The sequence below is a fragment of the Mirounga angustirostris genome, unplaced genomic scaffold (genome assembly GCF_029215605.1).
Source record: "Mirounga angustirostris isolate CCGP_5_RB_7025 unplaced genomic scaffold, mMirAng1.0.hap1 SCAF_14, whole genome shotgun sequence".
Taxonomy (NCBI): Eukaryota; Metazoa; Chordata; class Mammalia; order Carnivora; family Phocidae; genus Mirounga; species Mirounga angustirostris.
Genome location: NW_026991722.1, coordinates 43910359 through 43927647, shown reverse-complemented (window position 1 = coordinate 43927647; position 17289 = coordinate 43910359). Strand labels below are relative to the sequence as shown.

The following is a 17289-nucleotide window of genomic DNA, read 5'->3' as shown; positions in this document are numbered from 1 at the left end:
AAAAATGAAAAAATGGCTTATGGACTAGAGACATAGGTGCCAGGCAAGGGGACAGGATGGGGTGGTGGTGCAGGGATAGGGATACTCATCAGGCAAGCAAAAATTCAGGAAGTACAAATTCACAGGAGCCCTCCTAAAATAAACTCCTTGATAATAAAATCTAGCAAAGCACAAAATAAATCAAAATAACTCAGAAAGGGAAACAGTAATGAAAGGACTGTTTTGAGCACTGATTTCATTTAAATATGAAAATATAAAATTTGACATAATAATAAAAATGTAACAAAAATCTAAAATGAGGAAAGGGAATTGGAAGGATCCCTCACTTTATTTTGTTAACATATAGTAAAATTGACTTGAGGGAGGGGCGGTGCAGAGTTCCATGAAGTGTTATAAATGTACAGAGTTCATAAAGAGATTCTTCTTCTATATTTTATTTTACTACTAAGGTACTTTTTCTAAGCAACCGAGTGGATGCCACAAAAGCAAAAAACAGTTAATCAGTAATTTCAGCAGGCAATGACAGGGAGACTTCTCAGGTAATGATTAGGTATTTATTTATTTCTGATAACTATGATTTTGAGTATAGTTTAGTTCACTTCTGGAGAAAGGTTTCATGGTTCTCTTTTGCTATTTCTTTTATGATTGCAATGTTTTCAATATAGGTACAAATAGAACAACAACACTATTTTCCATTGTTTGTTTTATTTATCTTTTCTGAGACTTTAGGTAAAATGACCTATTAAATATCATGAATAAAATATAGTTACATACTTGGTCTAGAGTTCTGCATTCTGTGTGCAGGGAATTCAAATATACTTATAACATCTAGAATTATTCCCCAAGGCACAATCTTTTACATGGATTTATTATCAAAAAGTTCTATTTGTGCAAAGTCTTATTATCATATGTGTATATTCAATAAACTTGGAGTACAAATAGCTTCCAGCTAATAATTACCTACACAAATTGTTCGCATAGCTGTTCTCTTTTAATGCCAATTCTATATGGAAGTCTGCTGTCCCTATTGCTATAAATTCTAACAGCTTTTAACTTACGTTGTTCATGGTCTTGGAACTTTTTAAAAAAATATCAAATAAAAATATATTAGCAGTTTCATAAGTTCACAAAATTCAATTTCCCCCATTCTCTCAAGTCTTAAACTTTTCAGTGGTGTGGCTATCCACTGTCTTAAGACTAATATAAATGTAAGTTTTGTAAGTAGTTTGGAGTGGGGGAGAGAGGGACAGTGGTACGAAAGCTATTATTTCCTTTCCCTGAAGATAATCAAGACTTTTAAAGAACCAACTCCTTCCCCATAAGAACTTGTTACTGTTTTCCCCTTATTAAAAGAATGCCAAGTTCAAGCAGATTATCAATATTTGTCTAAATATAAGCTGAAGATGAATCATAACTTTTTCTGGTGAGGAGTTCCTATTATTGTGACATTTAGCCTCAAAATATATGCTAGTACTATCAAGAGACTGGTTCTTCCAGATTTTTCAGAAACTCTAATCTTTTTCTTGTTATAATTTATAATAACTCATAAACCATCTTATGAAATATAAGGCAAAAGAACTCTTTTTTTTTAAAGATTTTATTTATTTATTTGAGAGAGAGACAGACAGAGATAGTGAGAAGAGAGCATGAGCAGGGAGGAGAGAGAGAAGCAGGCTCCCGCTGAGCAGGGAGCCCGATGCGGGACTCGATCCCAGGACCCTGGGATCACGACCTGAGCTGAAGGCAGACGCTTAACCGACTGAGCCACCCAGGCGCCCTAAACCATTAGTTTTAAAAGGGTTTAGAATACTGTGGGTTTTGGGGCACCTGGGTGGCTCAGTTGTTGAGCGTCTGCCTTCGGCTCGGGTCAGGATCCCAGGGTCCTGGGATCGAGCCCCGCATCTGGCTCCCTGCTCAGCGGGAAGCCTGCTTCTCCCTCTCCCACTCCCCCTGCTTGTGTTCCCTCTCTCTCTGTCAAGTAAATAAAATCTTAAAAAAAAAAAAAGAATACTGTGGCTTTTGATTGTGTACTTACTAATTCAATCAAGAGGACATGAGTAATGAATTTTTGATGTGAGAGGCCACATTAAATAAGGATAGAATGCAGGACTGAGAAGCCATGTGCAGAAGGACACTTTTGAGATGTCACTGGCTATTCTTTTTTTTTTTTTTAAGATTTTTAAATTTATTTATTTGAGAGAGTGAGAGAGTGAGGGCAGGGGTAGGAGCAGAGAGAGAAGGACAAGCAGACTCTGTGCTGAGTGCAGAGCCCGACATGGGGCTTGATCTCAGGACCCTGGGATCATGACCTGAGCCGAAGGCAGATGCTTAACCGACTGAGCCACCCAGATGCCCCAAGGGGAAAGAACTCTTAATATTTGTATCTTTGGTTTATTGCTTCTTAAGATATAAGAAGTTCTAGTTCTTTTATTATTATTATTATTGTATATCAAGAAGCACCACACCCCTTGGTCTGGTTATGTGAAAGGTCCATCTCCTAAGCAGCCCTAAATGTTATCTTAGGACCATGCCAAGTATTCCTACAGGGACCTGAGTACAAATATTATATCATACACTTTAATAGTAGAAGAAATATTTTAAATAGTTATTTTAAAGTCGATTTTTTTCTGAAGAGATAATTTACAAATTTTGTACGTATTTTTAATTTAACCTCTTTTACTCTGTGCTTCATATAGAATCAGCCCTCACTTTACTGATTAAACAGAGAGCTTTATTATTTGATAGTTGTAAATGTATGGTACTGCAAGTCAGGTACCTAAGTCTAATACATAAGCACTAACGGTGCCTGCCCACCTTGCAGAAAATGTACAGTTCAGAATCGCAATGGACCCTAATTCTACTGGGGCCCTGGTCAGATCTATTCTACACTGCATACTGCAGTCTGTTATGTTGTGCATCTTATAGTGGAAACCATCCGTAGTATAATTGTTCAACAGGCAAACACCATAAGGATATTCTTTTAAGGATAGCTCTCCTTAAGTGTTTAAATATAACTTACAGAATATTGTGGAATGCTGAATGAAGATATCGGGATATTTTGGAGAGGACACTTTACAAATGGCCTAAACAACTTTCAGACATGCTAGCTCACTTCCCTACAATACGATAATGATCTCATCTGTTGCATAGTTGGCTTAAAATCACAGAATATTTTACCCAATTTTTATTTTGAAAAACATCTAACCTATAGAAAAGTAGCAGTAATATAATGACTACCATACAATCATTACTTAAATTAAACAATTGTTAACATCTGCCACATTTGGTTCTCTCTCTTTCCAGCACTTTTAAAACAATAATTTGGTTCAACCACTTCAAAGGAAGCTGCAGAGATCATGAGATTTCACCTGTAACTACTTCTAAAATATATCTTTCCCCCCAAAAGACATTCTCCTACACGACTCCAGTATGCTTATCACACTTAGGAAATGTACCATGGATGTTATATTATTCTATGATCTACAGCCCAAATTCACATTCCTCCAATTGTCCCAGTATTAGCCTTTATCGCTTCCTCCCATTCAGAATCTAATCAAGAAGGATGCCTTGCAGTTAGCTGTCATGTCTCCCAGTCTCCTTTAATCCTGAACAGCTTTCCAGGACTGACCTTTTTGAAGTGTCCAGGTTGATTATACTGAAGAATGTCCACCAGTTTGGAGTTGTCAGATTGCTTCCTTATGATTAGATGCAGGTGAAATATTTTTGGCATTATAACTTCACAGGTGATTACATGTCCTACTTCATGTGTGTACCATATCAAGAGGTACATGATGTCAATTTGTCCCACTCGTGGTGATGTCAAGCGTGATTACTTGGTGAAGCTGGTATCTGCCAGGTTTCTTCCTGGAAAGGCATCTTCCCCTCTTTGTAGTTAATAAGCAATCTGTGAGATGCCATTTAGAGATAGCATGAATATCATAACCCCAAAAACCATTCACCTAGTGCTGGAGTATCCTTTGATTACTCTTGTAATAGTGTTGCAAAAAGGTGACTTTGTAATTCCATCATTTTTTAACTTATTAGCTTGTATTCTTTAGCAAAACAGAGCTTTTCCTTCTACCCATCACCATCTGCACACTATACACACACTACACACTTATGATTCTTTTCATATTCAATGTGCTCTAATCCATTACAGACATTATTACTTTTTATGTTCAAATGATCCCAACCTGGGCCTTGAAGTGGGAGTCCCTTAAATCTGGCTCTTAAGTCCTTCTGATGTGTCTCCATCAGTGTTGAACAATTCCTTATTTTCTGGCACAAAGGGTTCGAGGCTTAACAGATTTTCCCCTAAACTAGTCAAAGCAAGAAGGCTTTAAATAAAAAGGAAACTAACTCAACTCAATTTTAATACAGCAACTGGAATTTAGGCACAAATATTAAAACTATCTAAACGCAGTAAGTGCCAAGTTTCAAGTATGGAAGGTCTCTTCCTTCACTATTTTAGTCATAGTTTGAAGCCTCTGTGCAATGCTTAAAAATATGAACTTTTAATTTATAACCTAGGCTTTTATGTTACCCTTTCATTTTCATATATTTACTCTTATTTTAATTTTTGTTCTCCTTCATCTCATGTATCTCCACACAGGGGCCATATGGACAGGTAACCTCGAAAAGATTTTCTTTTTCTTTTCTCTAAAATGGTACAGTCTTAGATCACTGTCTAATGCCAAAATATCCACAAACAGCACAGCATAAAACTCTTATAGAGTGAAGCCTTTTAAAATTCCTGTAATTTTCAAGAGATTTCACATGTCAGAGGAAATAATGTAAAGGAATGCTTGAACTTTTTTTGGGGGGGACGGTAAGAAATTCAATAGACCAGCCGTACTTTCTAAGCAAATGTAACACTGCACAAGTCACCTCTCAATGAATCACTGATAGGGACAGAAATTGAAGAAAAAGGAGTGTGATATTTGGGGCGATCACAAAGAAAGAAAAAAGTGGGCCTTCAAAGCTGCAAGTGTTTATTTATGTATTTTCACTAGAATGTGAGTGTGGGTGTGACTGGATGTTTGTGTGGAGTATATATGTATGCATGTGCACATGCGGGGTTAAAGATACCGATGATCAGTCAACATCTATTTAATAAATACTTATTACACTCCCACTATGAGAGGGCACTGCAATATTTTCTAGGAATATAAAGACCATCAAAACTAGACAGATCTCTACCTTAGTGGTTGATTAAATAATTATGCAAATAAATGTGAATTTGCAACTCTCTGGGATGAGGGATATGAATACATAAATATGGATACATTTATGCATACAAACATATATGCGTATATGTATTACAAGGAAATTTGGCTCAGTCTATGGGGAAGAAATGGCTCATTTTAGGAAATGACATTTGGGTTAGTATTTGAGGCACTAAGAGTTAACTAGGCAGTGTTTGGGTATGTGTATTCATGGGTGTGGGGATGGCAGGGAGCATGGCGAGTCAGAGCTACTAGAAGAAAGCCAGCCAGCTGAAGCAGAGGGAAAGAGTGGGAACATCCAAGAGATGAGACTGGAGGAGCCCAATATTGCTGGGTTTCAAAAAAATCAGATGCACAGCTTTGGGCTCTACCAAGCAATGGTAACCCATGGAAGTGATGTGTGTAGTTAAAGTAGTGATAATTACATTTGCACTGGTGCATGGAAGAGTAGGAAAGCAATATCGGATGCCAGGAGACCAGTGATGAAGCCCCTGAGGTTTTCTACACAGCAGAGGGTGAAAGCTTAGACTTGCGTGATGGCCCAAAGCAGATTTGTAATACACTTAAAAAAATGTATTACTGAAGTGTAATTGACATACAGCATTATATTAGTTTTAGGTGTACGATTTATAAAAAACTTCACCCAATCAATGACTCAGTGAAGGTTCTGATATGGGGTGAAGGAGAGGGAATGTCAAGGATAAAATCCAGATTTTATCTGGAGCTGAGGAATACTGGAGGTTTGGGTGAGATGTGCAGAGATCACAAGTTTGACTTTGACATGTTTCATTAAGACAGAGAACAAATGCCAAATACATAGCTGGATCTTTAAGTGGGGAACTTAGAGGGACTTCTTTAGCTATAAATATGTTTTATAGAGTGCTCTATATAAAATATATGCCAATAATTTCAAGAAATTCTAATTGGATAGTACTCAGTGTATGTATGTTGGGAAAATTCAAGGTGAACCGAAGTTCCAAGGTACTAGATAAACAATCTCTCCTACTTGGGAGTTCAGTAATTTGTAAATCCATTTCCATTCAAAATGCTGTTATAATTCCCTGAACTGCAAAATCTGAAAACATGACTTTGCTAGATTTTTTTAGCAAGTCACAAAAGTGATAATGTAAGTACAGGATTAATACCTAAAATACTTAACAATCAGTACAACGTGAGTTCTTTTTTTTTTTTTAAGATTTTATTTATTTATTTGACAGAGAGAGAATGAGAGAGAGAGAGCACATGAGAGTGGGGAGGGTCAGAGGGAGAAGCAGACTCCCTGCCGAGCAGGGAGCCCGATGTGGGACTCGATCCAGGGACTCCAGGATCATGATCTGAGCCGAAGGCAGTCGCTTAACCAACTGAGCCACCCAGGTGCCCCAGTACAACGTGAGTTCTGGCCACAGATAACCAGTAAGACCATCCCAGTGCATCCAGCTGACTGCCAACCCTGTCACAGTAATGGAGTCTCATTCTCTAATGGTAAAAGTTCCTAACTGAAAATTAGAGTGCAAATATTAGAAAGTCAAATAATGTTAATGGTCACTGCTTTTAGTCCAATAATGCCATGCACACATAAGCATTTTTTAATACATTGAGAAAACTGATTTTGGGGGGGGAGAATAAATTACCCTCACTCTAATCTGTTCAAAGAAGGCTGTGGGAAAATCAAATTTATTTAGAGATATGCTTCTAAAAAATCATGTCTGCATTTCAATTTTGGAATTTCTTTTTTAAAGTAATCAATGACATTGTTTTATGTAAATCTTCACATACTATATTTGCTTCAAGTAACCTGTAACAATAGGTCACAGCTCGAACTCCTTCTGTGATAAAAAAGAAAACAATAAAAATGACTACAAAACTAAGTGAGCCTTGAGCTTCTTGCTTCTGAAAGTAATGGAAAAGCAAATATTACATTCTTCTTTTGAATTGACAAAATTGTCTTATTTCTAGACGCTTCTGAAATTTCTTTCACTACACTGACTGGGTGTATTTTTCCTTTTCTTAACTACATTCTTTAGTGTGTTAGATTTCAGTTTAGGGTAGTATTGAAGTAAAAAGGGGCACAATGAGGCTAGTAACTGGAAGAAGTCATTATCTGTTTATTCTGGCAAAAAAAAAAAAAAAAAGGTTTTTCTGTTGTATGGTGGAGTTAACAGCCAAGGAGGGAAGAAGGCTTTGCTTTCACAATCTTTGCCTTATTCCATACAAGAGTAAAAAGCATAACAAGAAAAGGCAGATTTCCAATAAAATTTCACTGCCTACACAGATCTTTGTGCTCTCAAATGAAAGAAATTCCTTATTTTCCTTATCACCTCCACAATCCACCACCCTCAATTTCATCTTCTCTCAATTCCCACTGCATCACTACACTCTTATTAGAAATTGTAACAAAAGTAGACCAAATAAAGTTAGGGGTCAGTCTGAGGTTGAGCGCTGGGCCATTCAATTGACCGAGAAGCTTCCAGTAAGAATGAACAATATATACCAAAACAATCATAGATCAAATTGTGTTCTGTACAATTGCTTCATCCCCTTTGTAGGAAAAGCCATCTCTCATAATTGGGTAAACCATGCCCTCCTATGTAGAGAGTTTTGTGGTTATCTCAAAACAATTGGTTAGTCTCTCTCCCCGTCCCCAACACACCCCGCGACTTTCATCTTAACTGTTAAGAGTTTACATTAAAAAGTCTCCTTCTTTAAAAAGACTAAGATATACAATGTTATAAAAGACATCTAAAATGGACCCGGAGTGGAAAGTAATCTAAGGAAAAAAAAACCAATTATTACTTACAATTTGGTAAGTTCAAGATACTTGCTGTAGCTAATACTGAAATGACATCTCACATAACTCTTAATTTTCAAGAGCAGATCTTATGCTATGGTCTGCTAGTCCAAACAGCAGAAGTGAAAATTTTTGAGTTTCCCTCTCAATTCCCTCCTTGTTACTAGGGTCCCATGCTCTCCCGTGTGTTGCATATACAGGTAATCCTCAAAACCCTCTCATCTCTCTGCAAATACTCTCTATTTTGCAAAGAGAAGAGATGTTGGAGCGCTTCTAGTGTGTCAACAGTACCCAGACTACTAAGACACTCATCACAGTTGTCTATACCTTCCCTCCCGGCCCAACTCCTATATGCTAGCACAGGATGCATTTATTTTAAGCAATACCAAAAAAATTCTACTACAACACTTTATTGCATTGGTGACACCTTTTGGCCTCTTTTGTGAACATACTTCACAGTACTATTTTATGGTGCAACTTCCAATATTGAACCAGTGCAGTTCTTTGTTTGCATAAACATGCTTCAAGGACATTCAAAATACAATCTCAAATGATACCTCCTTTCCTGTTTTTTCAGTGCCTGAAATTACATGTGAACATGGATGTACATGCATATAACATACGCATATATACATATACATGCATATACACACACACATATGTGTGAGTGTATGTATTGTCTCTGTCTCTATGAAAGCCTTCAGTGCTTTTTGTTTGTTTGTTTGTTTTTTTAAAGATTTTATTTATTTATCTGACAGAGAGACAGCGAGAGAGGGAACACAAGGAGGAGGAGTGGGAGAGGGAGAAGCAGGTTTCCCGCTGAGCAGGGAGCCCCATGCTGGGCTCGATCCCAGGACCCTGGGATCATGACCTGAGCCGAAAGCAGATGCTTAATGACTGAGCCACCCAGGCGCCCCCTTCAGTGCTTTTTGGAGACATGCATCTAAACAAGGTTAAGTCCTGGGAGAACTAAAATACTAGCCAGCTTGCATATTAGTTTGTCAACACTCATAGTCACCCAGTAAAGAGGGATTTCTAAGAGAAATGAGGACCAGAAGAAGTAAACTTTTTTTTTTTTTTAAAGATTTTAGGGCTCCTGGGTGGCTCAGTTGGTTAAGCGACTGCCTTCTGCTCAGGTCATGATCCTGGAGTCCCTGGATCGAGTCCCGCATCAGGCTCCCTGCTCGGCAGGGAGTCTGCTTTGTCCTCTGCCCCTATCCCCTCTCATGTGTTCTGTCTCAAATAAATAAATAAAATCTTTAAAAAAAATAAAGATTTTATTTATTCATGTGAGACACAGAGATACAGAGAGAGAGAGAGAGAAAGCATGAGCAGAGAGAGAGGCAGAGAGAGAGGGAGAAGCAGGCTCCCCACCGCGCCAGGAGCCCGATATGGGGCTCGATCCCAGGACTCTGGGATCATGACCTGAGCTGAAGGCAGACGCTTAACCATCTGAGCCACCCAGGAGCCCAAGAAGTAAACTTTTATAAAGGTGCCAGTGACAGAAAAAGATCAGAACATGAGCTTGAGTTTGATGGTCAGAGAGTCTGTAATCCTAGTCCCCTGAAGGCAGGAGACCAGTGGACAAGAAGGACAGTCCTACTCAAAAAAATAAGGATAGATGAGTAAGGGCATGAAGAATAATCTAGACCATCATAAAAATCTTATTTATCTAGTCCTATGACTCTCCTCAGGGTCACACTGCCCCTAGAGAATATTTTGGGAGGGGCTGGCTACACTCTGGTTTGTTAGGTATTGGGACAGGGGAGTGTGGTTGGCTTTTAGTGTGGAAGAGTAGTCCTATTTAATGAAGAATTTCCCCAAATGCCCCATACAACATGCAATGTCCCGATGAACTAAACTTAGAGTTGACATCAACCTATAGCATCTGGTACATAATTGCAATTAAGCATTTCATAAGAATTTCCATTGAAACCCTGAGACTGACAATTAAGGTCACCGTGGTGAATAATCATTCCATGTAGTCTGTCTCCTAACTCTAGAACTGATCGACTACAATACTAGAGGCAATACCAGCGCTAAACCAATAATTTTCATTTTAGAAGTATTTTATCTGGTATTATTGATGATATGGTGGGTAACCTGCAGAACCCTTTGAAATAGAGTTCACACTAGGAACAGCATGAAAATGTTACATAAAATAGGTTTGGAATTTTGGTGGAAGTATATTAATAGTATTTACTCTCTCATTTGCAAAATATCACACTTCCACGTTTTCTCCACTCTGACAGTCTAAAATTTGACTTGGCATATTTTCCCTGGAACGATTCCCATTTATCGTTATTCTTCTTTATCTCATACAAATAGGTCTGGTTGGTAATTATCCTAACATACTTTTAGTCTACCCTGTTCTTTCATTTTCCTGTACTTCTTGTAGAGAACGTTTTCTGATGTTTTATTCATTATATATTCAAGCAAGCTTCTGCTTCTAGGATATGTGCTCCAGGGAAGTCATCCCCAGATATCAGTATAGTTATTAATTACAAATTAGCTTTTATTTTACTGCTCCGTTTCATTACAGATAGATTCGGTAACTAAATTATTGATGAATTACATTTCAGGATATGAAGGGGGAAACACAAAATATTTGCTGTTTAAAAAAAGAGAGAGACTAAGAGGGTTGAGAACCACGGTTTGGTCCATGGTGACCACCCAGTGGATGAGAGAAGACAGAAAAGTCACAAGCCTTCTGCATCTACCCCTGTACCATTTCATTTCAGGATTATCGTGGGGCGTTGATACCGTGATGGCCAGAAAGAGTTAACTCCCCTGCCTAAGCACCCAGCTTCCTCTAGGGGAGCTGAATGAGTCAGGAGATCAGGTTTCTAGTTTCTGCTCTGCCACTAACTACTGGTGTGACCTTTAGCGGCTCACAGTGATCACTGTGGGTCCCCATTTCCTTAACTGTAATGAGGGCATTGGAATAAATTACTTTAAAGGTCCTTTCCATCTCTATAACAAAATGCATAATTTTGATTCTTAGATTTAGGCACTGATCAGAAGAAACTGATTTCTTTAACAAGTGTGTATAAAATATATCCCGTGGGCCTCAATTATATTTCCAACCACAATATTTCTTTTAAAATAGTCTAAGGACTTGAGTCTTTAAAAAAATGCCAAATGCCATGTCCTATGAAAAATTTTAAAAAACTGTTTCCTCAAAAAAGAAGTACCTCTCTATTTGCAGTAGTGAGCACATTTATTATGAGAACATAGTCACCCCTCTGAAGGGGACATCTACTTTATTACCTTTCTGCTCACTGCTGTAAAAGTTACAGTTTTACTTTTTGCTTTGAATTCCTGAAATAAAAGTGATCTTACCTGCTTTTCCAATCATATATTTTTAGCAGCTCTAACCTTCCCCACAGAGGTTTTCTAATAGTCCACAGAACTAACAATTCAACAAAATCTATATACAACTGAACAGTGACTACAAACGAGGTGTTTAACGGCCAGCACTATGGTGTGAATCAACTTCTTGTTCAAGTAACTATTTCATCCACAACCAATTTTGCCCTAGAGCTTTTGAAAAACACAATGGAAATCTGTTAAATTGCCAGTCTTGCTGAACTTCAACTATTTTCTCTAACCAGGTCCACGGTAACAATAGATACTTGAGAGCTTCTCTTCAGTGCAATGTACTTTGATTTGGAGCATAAGTACAGAGATCAAATGGACCAGACCCCTTATTCTGGTGGCATCTTGCTGTTTCTTCTTTAGAAAGTACCTATGGAAGGTTGAGGATTATCACCTTAACACATACACATGTGTATGCTTTAGTAAAACCTCATGCTTACAGATTCGGCTTAGTAAGATTTATCAATCAGAATATTCCTGTTTGGTTTTCAGAAGTAGTCCACTATCATTAAAAAAAAAAACAACATAGGGCGCCTGGGTGGCTCAGTTGGTTAAGCGACTGCCTTCGGCTCAGGTCATGATCCTGGAGTCCCTGGATCGAGTCCCGCATCGGGCTCCCTGCTCGGCGGGGAGTCTGCTTCTCCCTCTGACCCTCCTCCCTCTCATGCTCTCTGTCTCTCATTCTCTCTGTCTCAAATAAATAAATAAAATCTTTAAAAAAACAAAAAAACAAAAAAACCCCAACATATTAATCACCTCTCTTGCATGTGAAGTGGGATTGAATTTCTCAAATTTTGATTGTAGGACTTTTATTTTTTCCAGGAACATATATAATTCTTAAAACATATTCATTAAGTAGGTATACAATCAAGTCTTGATTATGTTTCTGTGAATGACATATATTCCACTGCAAAGTTCCCATACCAGCTTTGCTTATTTCTATCACCCAGCTCGTTTCTGGGCAGGTTGCCCATCTGTATCACCTCCCTATAAATCGGTTTTGGTGTGTGAGGTATATAAGCTCATTTAAAAATTAACCTAAACAAAACAAAATAATTAGAAAGGCAACTTGCCCCCAACAACAATGAAAATCTTTTATAAACCAAACATGCACTATGTTCCAAAGACAAAAACAAATGACTTTTTAAATAACCATGATTTTGGATTATCTTTGCCTCTATTCTTCTCATTAACATGAATAATTCAGAGTGCTTACTATACATAGTGAAACTATTTCCTCTCAATAATTCATTTTTAGTATATAGAAAAATAAGATCTAACACATCCTTATGTATTTCCAAAGGTTTAAATTAGACCATATTTTTCAAGGCAACTTAACTTTCAAAATTGTCTATAGTTTGGGCTCATTCCCTGCAGTGCTATCCTGGTAGTAAGTAAGGAGAATCTTAGGCTTTCAAAGCAAAAGCAGTACAGAGCAGTGCACCAGGTCAGAAGGCAGAAACCTCACCTTTCCTTGGTTCTTGATATTCTCCTAGTACATATCAATTATTTGCAAAGTGTGGGCTAGATTGCCAATATCTTTTTCCTCAAAAATAGGAGTGTTTTGAAACATTACACCTGGATTTGAGTAAAAAGAATTTCCCAGTGTTCTCGCTGCACTGAAGGAACAATATATTTATTATGCAACTTAATTTTGAGTGAGAAAAACGTCCTAACATTGCAGTTGTAGCTACAGCAAACATCCCTAAATGTGAAAGCTATCTGGGATTGGGGAAGGAGGGGGAGACTCAAAACCCCAAGTATTGCTCTAATGATGACATAAACAAAATGAAGGGTGTGAATCTATCTGCTGATTATATACAGACTCATCCAAGTTCACAAACACAAATATAAAGAATATTACCTAGACATGTTATTCATATCCTATGTAATATCGACAGCCAACATCTGTATGGGAAACAAAGTGTATGTCTTCAGTCTACTTCATCTGGGGTTTGGAATATTAAGTTAGCCTCCCATTTTGTAAATTCTTCCTGGGAAGAGGTTATATCCTTCTGGAACCACACTAATTTTCTGGAGTCACGAGGCTGTTTAATACACTGCTTCAGAGCACCAAATTCTACCCTTGTGACCAGGAAGAAAGGGAAAGAATGTCATCAGGAGGAGTCTGCAGCTGTACTAATTCTCAGCTTCTGTTTGGTAACAAAAAGGTGGAGGGGAAAAAAAAAAAAAAAGCAATCAGATTTCACTGGAGTATACACACCAGCTCTGGCCAAAGGCTTTAAAACTTTTTTTGATTTCTTCTTTCATTGAAAATAAAAGGAGAGGAACTTATAGTGTAAGAAGCCAAACATAACAGTTGCCAAACTTGGGTCAACTTCAGATATCACTGCAGCTATTGGGATATTCATGGAAATGTATGAAATGATGTATGTTTTGATACCTGTGAAAATAAAAGACTGCGCTTTGAGTGGGAGAGAACAGATGGTTGGTAATGATTTAAAACATTTATGTTTTTGGACTGTCACCAAGCCTCTGTATTAAAAAAATATGGTGCTTAGTACATACCAATCTATCTGCAAGGTGCTCATTTTCTGGAGGATGCTACTGTAATAAAGGAGATAAAACTCAAATGAGGCACGAGGAAGATTCTTTTTGCTTTCTCAGGGCATTCGATGTGTGCTATTTCTTATGGACTATATTCAATCAAAATGTTTTCTGTGTGATGAGAGGATTTTAATTTTTCTTCAATAACTAGTCAACTAGTTATGTGTCCAGGAATTGTATTCCTTTGGAATGCACTGGGTAGAATTGTAATTTTGTTCTGTACATTTGATTCACTTTGACTGAAGCTCTTAAAAACCCCTTAAGCAATAATAAAATCTGGTAGTCCAGGGTAGTCCTGCACATGAAAAACAGTAACATTCTCCTTATCCTCAGTTTGGTAGACAGGCATATGGTGTTACAATTATGTACTGGAATTGGCAGGTGCCAGACCACTGAATCAAGAAGACAGATAAATATTGAATATTGTCACACTGTATTTTGGTGTGTGCATGTGAGTCCAAAAGAAGCCCTTGTCCTTTAAACCCAGTGACAAAGTGACAGTACAGATAGAGCTGCATAGAGAAAGACTGATGCAATGTTTGGAGTTAAAGCGCTGAAAAATAAACACTGTAAATAATACTCTTAATTACTGTAAAAACTGCTGCAGGGGAGTCTTATTAAACATCTCCAGTGTTTTGATTTGGTTCTGATAACATAATGCGGGAAAAGTCACACAAACACAAACTGTATTATTTACTTGTCATCCCTTTCATAACCCTGGGAACGATTCAGGAACAGTTTGCCTGTGGGAGGGAAGGTGGGGGTGGACCGCAGGGAGGGGAGCAAGGAGGAGCAGCGGCTCAGGCTGCGCACCTGTGAACTTAGTTGGAAATAACTCCGACAGGCATCAAACAGAACACCTTTTCGCCCTCTAACAGAAATATGCTGATAGGATGTTCAAACGGGGCAGAAGGGGGAGCAGGTAAGCGTGCGCAAGTAAGAGCAGCAACCAAACAATCGCGCCGTTCCTACTCTCCCCAACCCACTTCAATCTTCCTCCCCACATCACGCCTCCCAACCCCTTTGCTGGCGCCTGATGCACCCGGGTTCCGAGTCTCCCAACTTCCCTCCCACATTGTCCGCAGCCTTCGCCGGAGCTTTAGCAAGGTTCCGGAGTTTGAGGCCGATGCAAAAGAGGCACCGCTGCAGAGATGCTCATCTTCCTGCCAAACATGCCGGAGGACCGGATAAACCGGCATCCGAAACTCAATGCTGTGCCTTGTGGTGTCCTCCTGCCAACCCCCGCTTGCGCCAAGTCGGGGATGCACCGGAATCCTGGAGTCCCGGGCGCCCCGCCGGGCCCGGGAACCCAGCACAGGTAGTTAAGTTCAGGCGCGCGTCCTCCTCCCGCGCCCCTCCCGCGCCCTGTCCCCTCCAGCTCCCGGCCACGCCGCCCCTCCGAGCAGGTCCAGTAAAGTGAACGGAAGTGGGTTCAAATATGGGGGGAGGATGGGGAAGCAGAGAAAGACGGGGTCAAGAGGAAAGGAAAGATGCCTCCCTCAGTCGACAGAGGCGAAGCACCTGAAAAGGTGAGGATGCACTTCCCCGCCCCCGCAGCCCCCTCTACCGCGGCTGCTCAGCGCTCCCCGCAATGCCGGCCCCCACGCCCTACCCCATCCCCGGCCCCAAACCGGTGCGCTCACCTCGCCAGCGGCCGCCGGCTGGTCCCCCTTTTCCGGGAGCGGAGCTTCGCGGGAAACTTCCCCGCGCTCCGGGGCAAACTCGGTGGACTCCTCCCCGCCGCGGGCCGTCGGGTGCGCAGGAGCGGGCGCGGCGCGCGGGGAGCAGGGGCAGCGCGCGGGGAGCAGGGGCAGCGCGGAGCCGGGCGCTCGCCCTCGCCCGTCCGCCCGGCAGGCTGCGGCGCCGCCTCGACTCCGAGCCCGCTCCCGCTCGCGCTCCGTTCGCGCCGCGGCCGCCGCGCCCCCGCCCGCCCCGGCGGCTCCGCCTCCCGCTTTTATCTCCCCTGCCGCGCGCCGCCCGCCCCGCCGCCCGCTGCTGCGCCGCCGCCGGCCTCCCATCCGCCGACTTTCTGGCTTGTCCCCCGCCGGCCTCTCGCCCCGCCTCGCGACCCCGGTGCGGCCGAGGCTCGAGTGCCCCCCGGTCTTGGTTTAGGAAGTAATTATCCTCGCCATTTCCTAATTCCCCTTCCCCTCTTCCCCTCCGCCCCGTCTCAGATTCCTTTCCCGGGTGTTCTAGAAACACCCGAAGGACTAGTCAGTAGGTTAGTAGGTTATCGCTAACATTGACTCCAAAGTCTTAGAATTTCTTCTGCTTCACAGATAACACACACACACACACACACACACACACTGATTATGGTAGGTCAGTAGTTACACAATACAGGAGTGTGTGCCCTGGGTGGGCTCAGTAGTAGGTTTGTGTAAGGCAAGGGCTTCCTTAAAAAAGAGCAGAGTGACCATTTACAATATTTCAGACCTCTGAGATCCTTCAGGCCACGCATTTCAACAGTGAACAAGTTAAGTTGGCAGTGTGCAAAGGGCTTTGGAAGACCAAGATTAGGTCGAATTTTCTTTTATCATTAAAGCAACGGTTCATTGAGATTTTAAAAGATTAAATCTTTAAAAGATTAAAAAATGAATCCCAAACATTATGCTAGCAACAATTTGACTGAACTAGAGCAAATAAAATGAACAAAACCCCTGACTGCGCAGTGGTTTAGGCAGTTTTTATGAACTAAAGAAAAACGTTTCAAAAGTATTAAGTGGCTAAACCTACCCCACTGCTACATTAGAATGTATATATTTTTCAAACTGAGTTGTTACCCAGTTTCTGCACTTTCAGTAGGTCTCATTCTCACCCGTGGCTTAGAAATAACATGTAACATGGCAGGGCCGGGGTGCTGGAAGGGAACTTTGGTTCATTGAGGAAATACTATAATAGGAGTTGCTTGCCCAATTCCACTGTCTTTCAAACAGAGCCTGATTCTTCTGTTATGAGAGTTTTATTTTTAATGTATATGTCTGCTAGTTTGTTATTAATATTGAGCTCAGATAATGTCTGTCCTCCATGCAGTGAAGGTTCTTAGTCACCACTAGAATGAACCTCTTTCCTTGCAGTTGGACTTCCAAAGATACAAGGTGGTGTCCCTGAGCTGTATTTGACCGGTAGGCTGTTGATGAGTGCTTGTTGAATGAATTAACCAATTTAACTTAGTTGCTTTCAGTATGGTCCTAGGGGTGTCATTCCATGTTCTATGAAATCTTGGAGTTGTAACCATTATTAGAGCAGTGAAGAAAGAGCTGGACTCTGCATCTTGGCTGCTGAAAGTCATACAACTTTTGTGACCTATGCCTTCTCCTTTGCAAAATA

The 17289-nt window shown here is 40.3% G+C and overlaps 1 long non-coding RNA gene across 1 annotated transcript in view; it reads right to left on the bottom strand.

Annotated features, from left to right (window-relative positions):
- Nucleotides 1–15832, bottom strand: part of LOC135362618 (uncharacterized) — a 114663-nt gene extending 98831 nt beyond the window's left edge. The window contains exon 1 of the long non-coding RNA XR_010407507.1: nucleotides 15603–15832. This is a non-coding gene — a long non-coding RNA (uncharacterized LOC135362618). The remainder of the gene's footprint in view (nucleotides 1–15602) is intronic.
- Nucleotides 15833–17289: the final 1457 nt, after the last annotated feature.